This window comes from Mustela putorius, unplaced genomic scaffold (assembly GCF_011764305.1).
Source record: "Mustela putorius furo isolate JIRA1106 unplaced genomic scaffold, ASM1176430v1.1 tig00003863_pilon_pilon_pilon, whole genome shotgun sequence".
NCBI classification, from domain to species: domain Eukaryota; kingdom Metazoa; phylum Chordata; class Mammalia; order Carnivora; family Mustelidae; genus Mustela; species Mustela putorius.
In genome coordinates, this window is record NW_025422015.1 from 5,179,476 (window position 1) to 5,193,113 (window position 13,638).

At 39.0% G+C, this 13,638-nt stretch overlaps 1 protein-coding gene and 1 long non-coding RNA gene across 3 annotated transcripts in view; one reads left to right on the plus strand and one right to left on the minus strand.

The window, feature by feature from the left end:
* The window catches only part of IMPG1 (interphotoreceptor matrix proteoglycan 1), a 124,855-nt gene that overhangs the window by 73,214 nt on the left and 38,003 nt on the right, over nt 1–13,638 (plus strand). The gene's annotated exons all lie outside the window — the stretch shown is intronic.
* The window catches only part of LOC106005820, a 30,725-nt gene continuing 25,935 nt past the window's right edge, over nt 8,849–13,638 (minus strand). The window contains exon 3 of the long non-coding RNA XR_001179465.2: nt 8,849–9,006. This is a non-coding gene — a long non-coding RNA (uncharacterized LOC106005820). The remainder of the gene's footprint in view (nt 9,007–13,638) is intronic.

Consider the following 13,638-nt stretch of genomic DNA (forward strand, 5'->3'; position numbering starts at 1 on the left):
GTTTAACCCACTGAGCCACCCAGGAACCCCTTAAGGGCTTTTTAATAGTTGGGAATATTTGTTTTAACTACGGGATCTGGAGGGCAGCAAGAGAGAAGCTGAGTAAGGGGAGAGATCTTGGGAATAAAACAGTAGTGGGAGGTGCTGGGCAAAGAAGCACCAGCACTGGGAATGCAGGGGCCTCCTGGAACGGAAGCTGGGTTGCAGCTCAAGCATCTCCCTGGGAGAGTGAATTCAAAAGAGCAATGCCTGATCAAGGACCAGGGGTGGGGAGGAGCACCTAGTTCAGTGAAAGGAGAAAAGCAGAACTAATTCAAGGAAGCAGATGCATCTTGTAAGTTGGACAGAGACACTGACCCTATGCTATGCACCTATAATTTTCTAGCTTATAAACGTTACTCTAGCGTTCTAGCATTGCCGTAAGTGGCTGAGTATTTGGAATGACTGCCCATGGAAGTGAGAGTGAGACTATGGAAGCCGACTGAAGTCCAGAAAGAAGAGAGCATCCCATCTTCCTCGGGGATGACAGAGGGGTTAGACAGGTGGAAGGCCCTTGCTGAGGGCCCCGCTGCAACTCGTCCAGGTAAACTTTTCACTCACCACCTCTCTCAATGTGGGTTTTTCTGCTTTGACAAAAGGGAAGTTCAACATAACCACAGAACAACAGGAGTGCTGCAGTACCTGGGCCCTCACTGCCTTAATATTCATCATGGAAAATGGAACCTCTGCTTGGCATGACTCATGGAGGAGTGCCTGCCCTGAATTCCTAGCTAAAAAAAGAAAAAGGAAAAAATGATTTTGAAAAAACCTTTCTGAGATTTATTAGACATTAGAATTCACAGTTCTGGAGCAATTCAATCCATTCCTTCATCATCCACAAAAGATACGAAACTCTCTTGTTTTCATGAGTATCATCTGAGGTTTTGTAGGTTTGTAGGCTTGTTTTGTTTGTTTTTTTCTTTAAGTTTGCAGCCTCCACACACAAACTTATGAATTCCTCAATTCATTTTGCCTCAGGGAAGCCTCTTTTTCTCTCCTCATTGCTTAACCTTGTTTCTTCCTCTCACAAAGCACAGGCTGCAGGAGAGACCCAGTGTGACATGGTATGCAGTTACAGCCACGTCCCTGTGATGCTATCTTTCAACCGTTATTATTGACATCAACTTTGCTTGGTAATACCAGGTTATATTACAAATGTCATTCTCTGCTCTCTGAGGCCATTTTTCCAATTTCAACTTTTCTTGACAAATTCATGACATAGAATAAAGTGTCTTTTTTTTTTTTTTTTTTAAGTAAGCTCCATGCCCAGTTTGGAGCCCAGTGTGGGGCTTGGGCTCCCAACCCTGAGATCAAGACCTGAGCTGAGATCAAGAGCAAGATCCTTAATGCACTGAGCTACCCAGGTGCCCCTACTACAACGTATCTTTATGCAGACTGCCATATAGATCTGTGTTTTCAGTGGCCTCACCACCAATCCAAAACCCATTTCTCCAGGATTTGGTGGACCTAGTTTTTTCCTCAGATTTTTCTGTAATAATTATTAAGACCTCCAGTCTATACTGAAATGCCGACTCTTTAGAATCCTCTTCCATGGATTCCTGCAAGACTTGCCTGATCTTTTCTCTTTCTTCTTTCTCTCAACCCAATCCCAACACCCACTCTGTGCATGTATAATGTGTAGGGCCCGGGTAGGGCTGCGCTATGGGACAGTGAGTAAGACACTAGTCTCCTGACACAAAATTTCAAGGAAAGCAAAAAACTAAGTAGTCAAGATTATACTTAAATGCAAGATTTCTGAAACTCAGAATAATTGCAAAAAAAATTCATGAACAAAATACCAAAATTTTAAAAAGTAAAGAAAAACCATCATTTATTTTACAACCCTGCTTTATTGTATGACATGAACAGTCGTTTCTAGCCTGCCCACTGTTCCTGCCTGAATGGCCTTTGTGTACCCCTTCAGGCAGGCTTTCAAGGATTGACATGGGTATAAACAGACTGAAACAACATGGAGCTTCACATATAGTCATGATTTTGAGCTGTAGTGCTTTTTTTTTTTTTGAGGTTTTACTTATTTATTTGACAGACAGAGATCACAAGTAGGCAGAGAGGCAGAGAGAGAGGAGGAAGCAGGCTCCCTGCTGAGCAGAGAGCCCGATTTGGGGCTTGATCCCAGGACCCTGGGATCATGACCTGAGCCGAAGGCAGAGTCTTTAACCCACTGAGCCACCCAGGTACCCCAAGCTGTAGTGCTTTTATTAACTTTGTCTATTTGGTTAAAATATGGGAGGATTGTTTGGTAAGTGTATACAGAGGATCCCATTTTCCCTTTTGCCTCAAGATCCAATAGGCTCCACACACAGAGAACTAAATCTTGCTAAAACCATATTCGGTAAGCAGAACTGCTCTCCAAGCTTTGTCCAGCATCCTGGTGCCAGATAATGGAGTGGTAGGGTTAAAACGGTCCAGATAATGACATAAATAGTATAAAAAGGGGCACCTATAAGGATGCTGAAGAGTTTGTTGTAAATCACTTAAGCATTATTTTGGGTGAGAAATGCATTAAGTTTTCCATAGGGTTCTGGAATCAGCTTTCTATTTTCTCTTCCTTAATGACTCAACCAGTCTATTTAAGGTTAAAATCTCTGATCTGGTCTCATGTGGGAAGCGCTGGCTACCTATGCACATTCCCCAGACTGGCCAGGCGATTCTCTCACACCTTGCCTGCTCACCCAGTGCTGTGTCTGGGCCCCTGTGCTCTATGCCCACTGCAACCGCTCTGCTAAGGCCAGCACTTTAAAGTCCCTTTTTGGTGGGAAGTGTCTCTTCTTAGTTGACCCATAGCAGTCAGAATCTAACTAGAAAAAAACCCACAAACTACTTTAGGCATGAGGTGGCCAATTTTAAAGGTCAAACAGTCAAACATCAGCAGTATAGAATGGTTCAAACTATTATTTACAAGAAAGGGACTTTTTTTTAAAAAATATTTTTATTTATTTATTTGAGAGAGAGAGAAAGAATGGGAGAGACAGCATGAGAAGGGGGAGCGTCAGAGGGAGAAGCAGGCTCCCTTAGAGCAGAGTCTGACGCCAGACTCGGTCCTCCACGCTCATGACCTGAGCTGAAGGCTGTCGCCCAACCAGCTGAGCCACCCAGGCGCCCCAAGAAAGGGACTTTAATGCAGGGAATTTGTTACTCAGATAGAGAAGGAGCTGAGAAACCAAACAAGAGAGGTTAGGGGAAAACGCAGAGATTAGGAAGAGCAGGCACTGCTACTGCCCAGAGCTTAAGGAGCTAAAAACAAGAGATGGTATCACCAGAATCCAGGAGCCAGCTTATCTGTGGAAATCTGGAAACCTGGAGTGCCTAATCCAGTGGGAGTGCAGACACAGAGGAGAGACAGTTGTTACCAGGACAGTGACTTGAGGCACACATGGAGGAGAAGAAATAAGCCCCACTTTTTCCTTCCCTGTCTGCCACTGCTCATGTTGGCCAAACCTACCCAGAAACCAGATGGTACAGAGGACTTTGAAATGTAACCTACAGGGGTCAGTGTCCAAGCCGAGGAAAGAGCAAGAATGACTGAGGGAAACCCAGCCCAGGATCAGCTCAGGGCCCATTTCATAAGGGGATCCATCATCAAGGAGCAGTGCGGCATTTGGAGTAACATCATGAAACACTGCTCAGCCAACATCAACCGAGAGCTCTCGCTGTCCACTCATTCCATTCCAATATTGTGGGAACCACAGACATACATGCCATTGTATTTCAGAATTAGCTCCCTATTGGTTGAATTAATAAAAAGAAGGAGGCTCTCTCCCTCTGTATTGAGTAATTTTAAAGTTGCTACAGAATTGCCTATTTTCCCATGGAAATGTCTTCTTGTGTACCCAAATCTGTCAGTTTCAATAAAGTGATAAACAGCATAATCACCTGGGATAGTTCCCAGTGCTGACATCTAGATGTGGTGGTCCATTTTAACTGTCCTTGAATTGAAGCAATCTCTATCTTTCTACAATAACTTTTGACCATTATCTTGTCTTCCTCTACCCCAAGACACTCTCTAGATAAACGGATAGATAAATGGGTGAGGGTGGGTGTGGATGGGTGATAGAGGATGGATGGATATTAATAATAATTATGATGTCCTTGGATTTTAAATGAGATGTTCCCAGCATTTTTTTTTTGTAGCAGTGAGACTCAAAGATTGTTATGGTTAGTTGATTTCAGGGTCATAGGTACCAAATGTAAACCTAATTAATGTGATATTTTATTGCCTAACCATAGTTAAAATGTTGAAAGTAGAGGGAGATGATTTGCTTAGAAAGATATTAATGATTCAGGCATTCTTCACTGCAAGTAAGGAGAGTATGGATACATTTTCTTTATCCAGATAATAAATAATAAGCTGTTGCCAGAATTATTCAGATTTTCTTTTAATGCTCATATTCCCTATGCATTCTGCCTTTGCAGGATGCTATAAATCCTACCACCACCACCAGCAATATCCTATGGAGTTGAATTTTTTAATGAGTTAATGTTAATATGTGATTAGACTATGATTTCTTCAAGTGCAGTTCATTATTCTTAATAGATCTTGCAAATTCTTCAAAATCTATTGTAAAATAAAAGCATATGAAATGTATTTTAGGTATAATTGTCAATAGCGAGAACATGAAATTAACAAAATGCACTAAAGGCAGTTCAAGTGCTTTTGGTAGATCACTTGGGGATGAATAATGGTTAGAAATTTGAGCTTTAAATAACTCCAACTGGAACTATTAAAGTATAAGAAAAATGTTCATGCTTCTAAACTGTCTTTTAAAAACAGAAATTTAGAACCAGTCTCTTTCATTCTTTCCTTCTTTGAACGTAATGATTCCCTCTAGCTGGTACAATGTGATGTACTCTAGGAATATTCTCAAAGTATGTATTTGCAGAACCAACTCACAAAACGCATTGAGGCAGGAAGTGATTGCTTTAAGTGGCTGAAATGCAAATATCTTCTGCAACCATTACTTCAGCAAAACCATGAATAATGATCATAACTAGTTCTCTTTCTATGGGAGATTTATATTCCATTAAGAAGTAAGCAAAGATAGGTGTTAACCAGCTTGAATTGACAACATTCTGGAAATTCAAACATGCGTTTTAACACGTATTTGCTTTTTAACAAGTTCTATAAATATACTGCACAAAATGTCATTTTTTTTCCAAAATGGCATTCGTTGATATAAAAAGCATTTTAAATGTCAAATGGAAGAACATTTCTAAAGGAACTTCAGTGTGATCACATTATGAATTTCTTATTCTTCAGAGTACAAAGCTACTGCCTAAAGTTGAATTTCCTTGCCTATAATTAAATTAATTCTAAGGAAGAGCTCCCCTTTCGCAGACTTTGGTATTAAATGTAAATGTTCATGTAGCTCTTCTTGACCCAAGTCTTTACAGAAAAATACAGTAAAGAGGTACCTGTAGATGGAGCCACTCTCAAGGCATGAGGGCAGAAGAACAATGGTGTTTGACATCCTCCTCAGGAGCAGATCTTAGCTGGGCTTCCATCACTGTGAACGTTCCCATAATACCCTATAGAACCTTTCCATTACGAAGGTTCTCAAACTTTTCCGTGAATCAGAATTCCCCCCGAGACCTTGTTCAAACACAGATTGCTGGGCCCTTCCCCCAGATTTTTGATTCTGAAGGACTGGGATGGGGCAAATTTTCATTTCTAGCAAACTCTCCAGGGATTTCGATGCTGCTGGGCATGGGATCCTTAGGGATCTACTGCTCCATGGTGACAGCTACAGCTACGACTGACATTTGGGCTTTAATACTTTCCAGGCTCTTTTAGGTCTTTTTTTTTTTTTTTTTTTTTTTTTGAGAGTGAGAGAAACAGAGAGAGAGAGAGAGAAGGGCAGAGAGGATCTTAAGCAAGCTCCACACCCAGCATGGAGCCTTGTGCAGGACTTCATCACACAATCCTTGAGATCATGACCTGAGCCAAAAATCAAGAGTCAGACATTTAACCCACTGAGGCACCCAAGGGCCCCTTCTTGCCTTTTTATTTAATTCATTTCTAAACCATCCCATAAGATGCACAAAATAGCCAATTCTCTTCATTTTATGGATTATAAATGAAAAACGCTAAGGCTTCTTCTCCTCTATTCTCTGTCTCATTGAATACACCAACCACCGAGGAAAGTGCCCAAGCTGGACGCCTGGAAGCATCTAGGACTCCCCTCTCTCTCCACTCACACCCAGCCCTTGCTCAAAGGGCTGATTTCAGTCCCTGCCTTAGGGGGACCCCAGCTCTCTTCCACTTCTGTGTCTTTGGGTATATTGTTTTCTCTTCCTGGTATACCCTGATACTTATGTTTAAATTTTTCTGGAAAAGGGGTTTCATAAGATTTGCTGTACAATATTATATCAGGATAAGTTAGTCTTTTATATGTATCTATTTTGTCTTCATTTTAGTATTCATGAACCCAATTTCTCCTTCAAATATGTTCATTTTGTGGTATGTCTTTTTAAAAATTCACCATTCCATAAGAGTGTGACTCTGTTGGAAATTGTCTTGTGGTGTGTCTGGTGAGACGTACTCATCAATAGAAAACTGGGGAGCTAATCCCCCAATACTCTGTGGACTCAGATTCCCATTTCTCATCCTTGCTTCAATATGTTTTTTTTCTTATCATAAGTACTTTGACTCTTCTTTGACTTTTCCATTTGGCTCATTAATTTCAGCACTAGCCTCATCAGAGCCTGGGATTTAACAGGGTAAGCTGCCCTTCTGAGTAAAAGTTTATTGCTAATAAATTCAATTACTCTTTTATTATAAAATCTTATAAGAATATAAACAAGGATTTTGTTTCATTGTCAGACTCACAATTGTTAAATTGTACCTGACATAATTTTCCTTAACTTGAAGTTTCTCCAGTCTGTCTTTTCATTGAAAAAAGGTCTCTGTGGACTCCTTGCTTAGCGATTACACAAATCTCAGCTTCCGGGCTGTCCCTAAACAAAAATGGAAAGTGGTGGTGACATTGTCAGTAGACGACTTCTCCCAGCAGTTGGAGACAGTTACACCACCTGGAAAATAGTGGCATAAGTGGTTTAGAGACTTTTTATTAAAAAAACGAGAAGCCAAGTTCTTATTTTATTTCCTATGTTAGTAAATCCACATGCCCCCAACTGGCAGGGTCATTGTTCTGTGCTGTCAATAGCATGTAATCCACAAAGGTTCAGCAGCACCATTTCGTTGAATGTCCCCACCCCTCATCCCTTTTCCATCCACCCCCTCATAACATATATTACATCTACCACCTGCTAAACTCCCCTTTTTCCTTGAGACCAAGAGTATATTATCCCAATACCAGCCTTATTAAGTACTCATCACTGGTACTATGTTAAGAATTTATTTTTATTTATTTTAAGAATATTTATTTTTCTGTGCTTTCAGTTTCTTTATCTGTGTAGTGCGAATGGTAACACCTTAAAACTTGGATGTGATCTTTCAGTACAATAAAATACATACATAGAAGATGATCAATAAGTTGGAGCTCTTGCTGTATTTTTAGCTACTCTAAACACTGCGACAGGAAATGTATTTCTCTCATTCACTGCAATTGCCCCGTGTCTAACAAGTACCCGGCAAATGGTAGATACTCAGTGATTTTTGTTGAATGAGTGCAGGTTCACATACACGAATGAATAAAGCCCTGGCAAAGAGGGAAATGTCAGCAACTTTAAGAATTTTGTATGGAAATCAAATGGACATGTTAGGAAAATTGAACTTTTGTGCTGTGTCGTAAGTTAATTTTGAGTAGGACTTTTAAATTTTCTCAGTCTCAGATTCCTTGTCTGTAAATAGAGTACAACCCCATTTCTCACAGGGCTGTTAAAAGACATAAATTATATAAAGAATGAGCCCAGAGAAAAGAAGGCAATAACAAAATATGCCAAAAATTAAAGAGTATATTGGAACTCATTAAAAGGAAAGATGGAGAAGGAACAAAAATGCATTGTCTTGGATACAAAGACTCCCTGCAACAGCTGACTAGCTGCACTGCGTGAGAATGTCAGAGTCAGGAGAGAGAGGTCCAGATGCAGACAACACAGAGGGAAGGAAACAAAAAGCCAAAGGAAAGTTTGTATTTGTTATTTAGTTAACTGATATTAAATCAAATAATGGGAAAGGGTTTGGTTTGGTATGGGAAATAAATTACAAATTTGTATGCAATGCAATTACTTTTTATAATATTTACTAAAATTTTGAGGATCATTTTAGATAAAACATGTAAAAAAAACTTTCCCAGGTACACGGTGTAAGATAGCAATAAAATCACTTGGTATTTTGTAGCCCATGAGAATGCCCTCAAACGTTTTTTAAACATACCAATGTAGAGGCCGTCCGTTAAAGGTCTAACTTAATTCCTTTACAAAAGGGCCCAGATATTGATATAGTTCTGAAAACTTCCCAGGAGTCTAATATTTACCTAGGGCAGAAAATCTCAGTCTTTTGATTCATGTTCTCCAAATAACTCAATTGAATTCTAGTAACTGCGTTTCACAAATGTTAAAGAAAAAAACTTAGGGGCACCTGGGTGGCTCAGTTGGTTGAGTATCCAACTCTTTGTTGATTCAGCTCAGGTCATGATCTCAGGGTCCTGGGGTGGAGCCCCAGTTTGGGCTCAGCAGGAAGTCTGTCTCCCTCTCTCTCTGCTCTTCCCCTGCTTGCTCGCTCTCTCTCTTTCTCAAGCGAATAAATCAATCTTTATTTTAAAAAAGAATAGTTTTTTAAGGTAAGATCAAGACTCTCATTCAAATATAAAGTGAAAGTGAGCACATAGTCGAAGATTTTATTTAATTCATTAGTTAATGTAGGAGCCAATAAGATGTTGCAGATGGTTCAAAGGAGAATCCAAAGAACAGACAAACTATAAGCCAGGGAACAGCAAACTACAGTCCTGTGGGCCAAATCCAGCTTCCTGCCTGTTTCTGTACAGCCTGCAAGATAGGCATGGTGGTTATGTTTCTAAATGGTTAGAAAATATTAAAAAAAAAATTACAACATTTCATGACATGTGAAAATTATATGAAATTCAGTTTCACCACGCACATTCAGCCATACCCATGGTTTACTGTGGCTACTTTAGATCTATAACAGCATAGTTCAACAGTTACAATAGAGACCACAGGACCTATACAGTCCAAAATATTGACTATTTGGCTCTTTCCAGAAGAAATTTGCCAACCCATGATAAAGGCAATCAGGAATGCTGACACAAATTCGCAAAATGATGCAAAACCTGTCAGAATCACTCAGCAATAAAAATAGAATGTTTAGAATTATCTTTTCCATAGGAAGGAAATCAATGGCATCCCCATCCAAAAAAAATTTGCCTGCATTTCTAAGGACTAAATTATTTTAATTACCATGAGTTTTCTATAGCTTGTAGAGTTATAAAATTGCTCAAAGACCATGAAAATCACAGAACCCTCTAAAAATCACATAACCTCCAAAGGTCTGCTAGGTGTTGCTCAGTATCTTCTTGAAAAGACACCTAATAATCTTTTAAACTCATTTCACAACTTTTCCCAATGTTTCCCAGCAGAAACTAAACTACTTTAATTTTTTTAGGACATCAGAGATAGACTCTGAACAGAATTCATTTTGTCCCGATATATTTAGAGCATGGCCAGACCCTGTTTCATAGCTCACCTTCTCTGCCTCATGAACTTGGCACACACCAGGAACTCACCACCAACTCAATGATCTCTGCCAGCTTCTCAGTCAACCGACCAAACATGAGTCATTACTGGGCATGTGCAAAGTGCTCTGTTCAAGATGCTTTCAAATGGAGGGCCCAGGCTGCCCTCAGGGAACATACATTCCTGGCACGGGCATTTCCAAGCCAATGGAGATACTCTATTTTAGGTCTGACTGACTTATGATTTATAGCCTCCTATGTTCCCAAAAGAAAATGCAACATCCCTCTAAAGTTCCTATCCATGCTGCATTTCTTTCATTGACTAGTAGAAAAACAAACCTGCATAAAAACCAAGTCCCTGATCATCCTTTAAAGAGTATGCTTGACTTTTTTTTTTTTAAGATTTTATTTATTTAACAGACAGAGATCACAAGTAGGCAGAGAGGCAGGTAGAGAGAGAGGAAGGGAAGCAGGCTCCCTGCTGAGCAGAGAGCTGGACAAGGGGCTCAATTCCAGCACCCTGGGATCATGACCTGGGCCGAAGGCAGAGGCTTAATCCACTGAGCCACCCAGGCGCCCCAAGTATGCTTGACTTTTAAATAAACCTTATTTTCATTTAAACTGTTGAATATTTATTGCAATTAAGAAAATCCTCATTAAACATACCTTCAGTGTTTTTATGATATTCTTATAAAGATTCTTTGTGAAGTAAACAATTTTCCAAATTTGCCCTGAAATGTGTACCTTCTTTAAAAATAAATAAATAAATAACACTTGCTTTGAGCTTAGCAGTTCACAATCAAAATTACTTAAGGTCATTCTCTGAAGAGACTCTCTCCTGAAGCCAGACTGGCATCTCCAATGTACACTAGTTTTGTTTGTTTTCTGAAAATGAGCACAGCTTGTGGTTTGGCGAATTGCACTTGCTAAATTTTGCTTCCTTATATCATGTTTGGTTTTGCTCCTCACCCCAACCCTAAAGCCAAGAGAGCAGATCTTCTTCCCAGCTTCATTTCACAAATGCAGTTCTACCAGCTCATGAAAATTAGGTCTCCCTTTTATGCCTCCCAAAGCACTCCAAGTGTCCTCTCTCACAGCACTTGGCATACTTGTGATTAGATAGCTAATCTTGAAGACTGAATGTTCCCTGAAGACAAGGCCTGGGTCTGTTGCATTAATTACCCCAGCCTCAGCAGAGCAGGAAGATGGGTTCTGGAGTGTGTGCTGTGTGCCTGTAGCCTCCAGCTCAACCATGCGCTGCCTTGGGCAAGTTTTTTAACTTCTATCTGTGCCTCATTTTTCATCTGTGCAATGGTCATTATAGTACTAATTTGGAGGGTTCTTGTGAAGATTTAGTTAATGTGTACAGCGCTTAGAACTGTGTCTAATATGTACCAAGTAACAAAAAAAATAAGAGCTGTTATTATGAACTAGCAAAATGCCTGGCACTTATCAATAAGCAATAAATATTTGTTAAATGAATGAATGATTGAGTGAAGTAAGGCAGAATTGAACCAAATGTTCAAATATTCCAAGGCCAATGCCTTTTTACTCTTCACCCATGTTTTCATGAATATACAGAAAGCTTAATTTTAGAAAACAAGATTCCAGTAAATTATCAAACAATGAATCCACTGATTCTCTATAAAACTGATCATCGGATTAACTGGAAATATCTTTTCTGGTTTGCCGCTCCAGTCCATGACTTAAAGCCAATGTACCTTTAAAATAACCATAAAGGCATCGCTAGCAATTGGTTTAAATCACCATTTTATACTGGAATGTAGTAGATGTTCAATAACTGAGGAATGATTGATTTAGGGAATCAATGAAGAATGTGTACATTCATACAATCTGTAAAGTTAGAGCTTAGAACAGTGTGTAAAACAAAATGTACCAGATAATTAAGGACACAATTTTATTCACACTGTTAGAATATGGAGAACATTCATTAATGAGGAATGTCTCAAAGGAAAGTATGGATGGGCTGTTGTTGTTGTTGTTGTTGTTGTTTTATTTGAGTGTAGCTGACACACAATGTTACAGTAGTTTCATGTACACAACTTAGCAATTTGACAAGTTTATACATTATGCTGTGTTCACCACAAGTATGACTACCATCTGTTCTGTTACATCGTTGTTACAGTATCATTAACTGTATTCCCTATGCTGTGCCTTTTATTCACATGACTTATTCATTCCATGGTTAGAAGTCTATATCTCCCTCTTCCCTTCACCCATCTTGCCTGACACCCTATCTCCCTCCCCTCTGGCAACCATCAATTTGTTCTCTGTATTTATAGGTCTGGTTCTGCTTTTTCTTTGTGCATTCATTTATTTTGTTTGTTTAGGTTCCACATATGAATGAAATAATACCCTATTTGTCTTTCTCAATCTAAATTATTTCACTTAGTATAATACATTCTAGGTCCATCCAGATTGTCTCAGAGGAGATGGAGTTTTATAAAGGCAGGTAAAAGGGAGTCATCTATGTGGCTTATGGGAGTCATGGGAAAGAGTAGACAAGTCTTACCAGAGTCCTAGGAGGAAAGGCGATTCTTTGTATTTAGCCCTTTCCCAGAACAAAAGATGGTGGGGAGATTCCAGAAAGCAAAATTGTTGAGGTGAGGGATTCTTAACCATAAATGTTTTCTGGTAAAGTTCAGGTTAAAGTTCAACGTTGTCAGCAGTAATTCTCAATGGGGCAGTATACAACCTTGTAGGATATGGTTTGTGGATTTGGGGGAAAACGGCAATTTTTAGTGCTGCAATAATGGGAGGGCATCACTAATATTTAGTGGGAAGAGAAATTCTAGAATTTGAGAACAATACTACACAACAAAGAATTCATCTGCTTCCAACAAGACTTTTGTTTATCTTGCTAGACATTCATGTATGTGGGGGAAAAAAACTATTAACTTCTAAACCTAGACCTTAGCTCCTATCAAAGTAAAATTTTATTAAAAAGTAAAATCATGACTCTTACACATTTATAAAATGACATGTGTCAAACAAAAATTGTGCCTAACAAATTAATTAACAGGAAAACAAGATGCTATGACCACTTTGAAAGAGAATTCAAACAACACATGATCAGCAATTAAAAATGAGGGCAGTTGGAATCTGGGTGACCTCTCCCAAAAAAAAAAAGGAAATAAATATACCATTGTATGCAGAATTGGTGAATATCCACAAGGAAATAAGCAATTCTTTTCTGCTTGATGAAAATCCTTTGCCTTTCTATGGACAACAATGATTTGCATTATTCTAGGCATCCTTCAACTAACAGATCGCAAAGCAATAAAAGGCAGGCCCCTATAAATCAGATAACCTAGCAGTTACACTAAGGACACTTAAAAGGTTCACATTTTTTCCTGACCTTTCTTTTTTCACATAAGTATGATTTGCAAGTATATTCTGCAAAACTTTTATTTAATGTGACTTTTCTAGGAATGCAACTAATACATAAATTAAGGGGAGATTGTATTTTGTTTTGTTTGAACTTTACTAAGTGCTAACCATCATTTCAGAAAATCAGTTCTCTTAGGATAGTGGTGATTGATCATGGTATTTATGTTGCCAGAACAATAGCTGAATCAGTCTGTCTTTGTATCTGTGGAATCCGGTGATATTTATAGATATTTACATATAAGTACAAGCATCTAACTGCTTTATTGTGTCTTATGGTGTTGTACTGTCTTCTGAGATATATATTATAATAAATTATTTTCCTTTTATTTCTCCTTTATGTCACAGTTTGAACAATGCATTGACTTTTTTGGAAATGCATATTAGCTAGGTTATATTCTTGATTAAGTTCACTTAGGTCAATGTAAGGTGGCATTACAAAGTATTTGTTAGGAAAGGGGGTACTGAGTTGATTGATTGGGAACACCTGGCAGGGAGGCTGCCTATTGCAACCTAGATT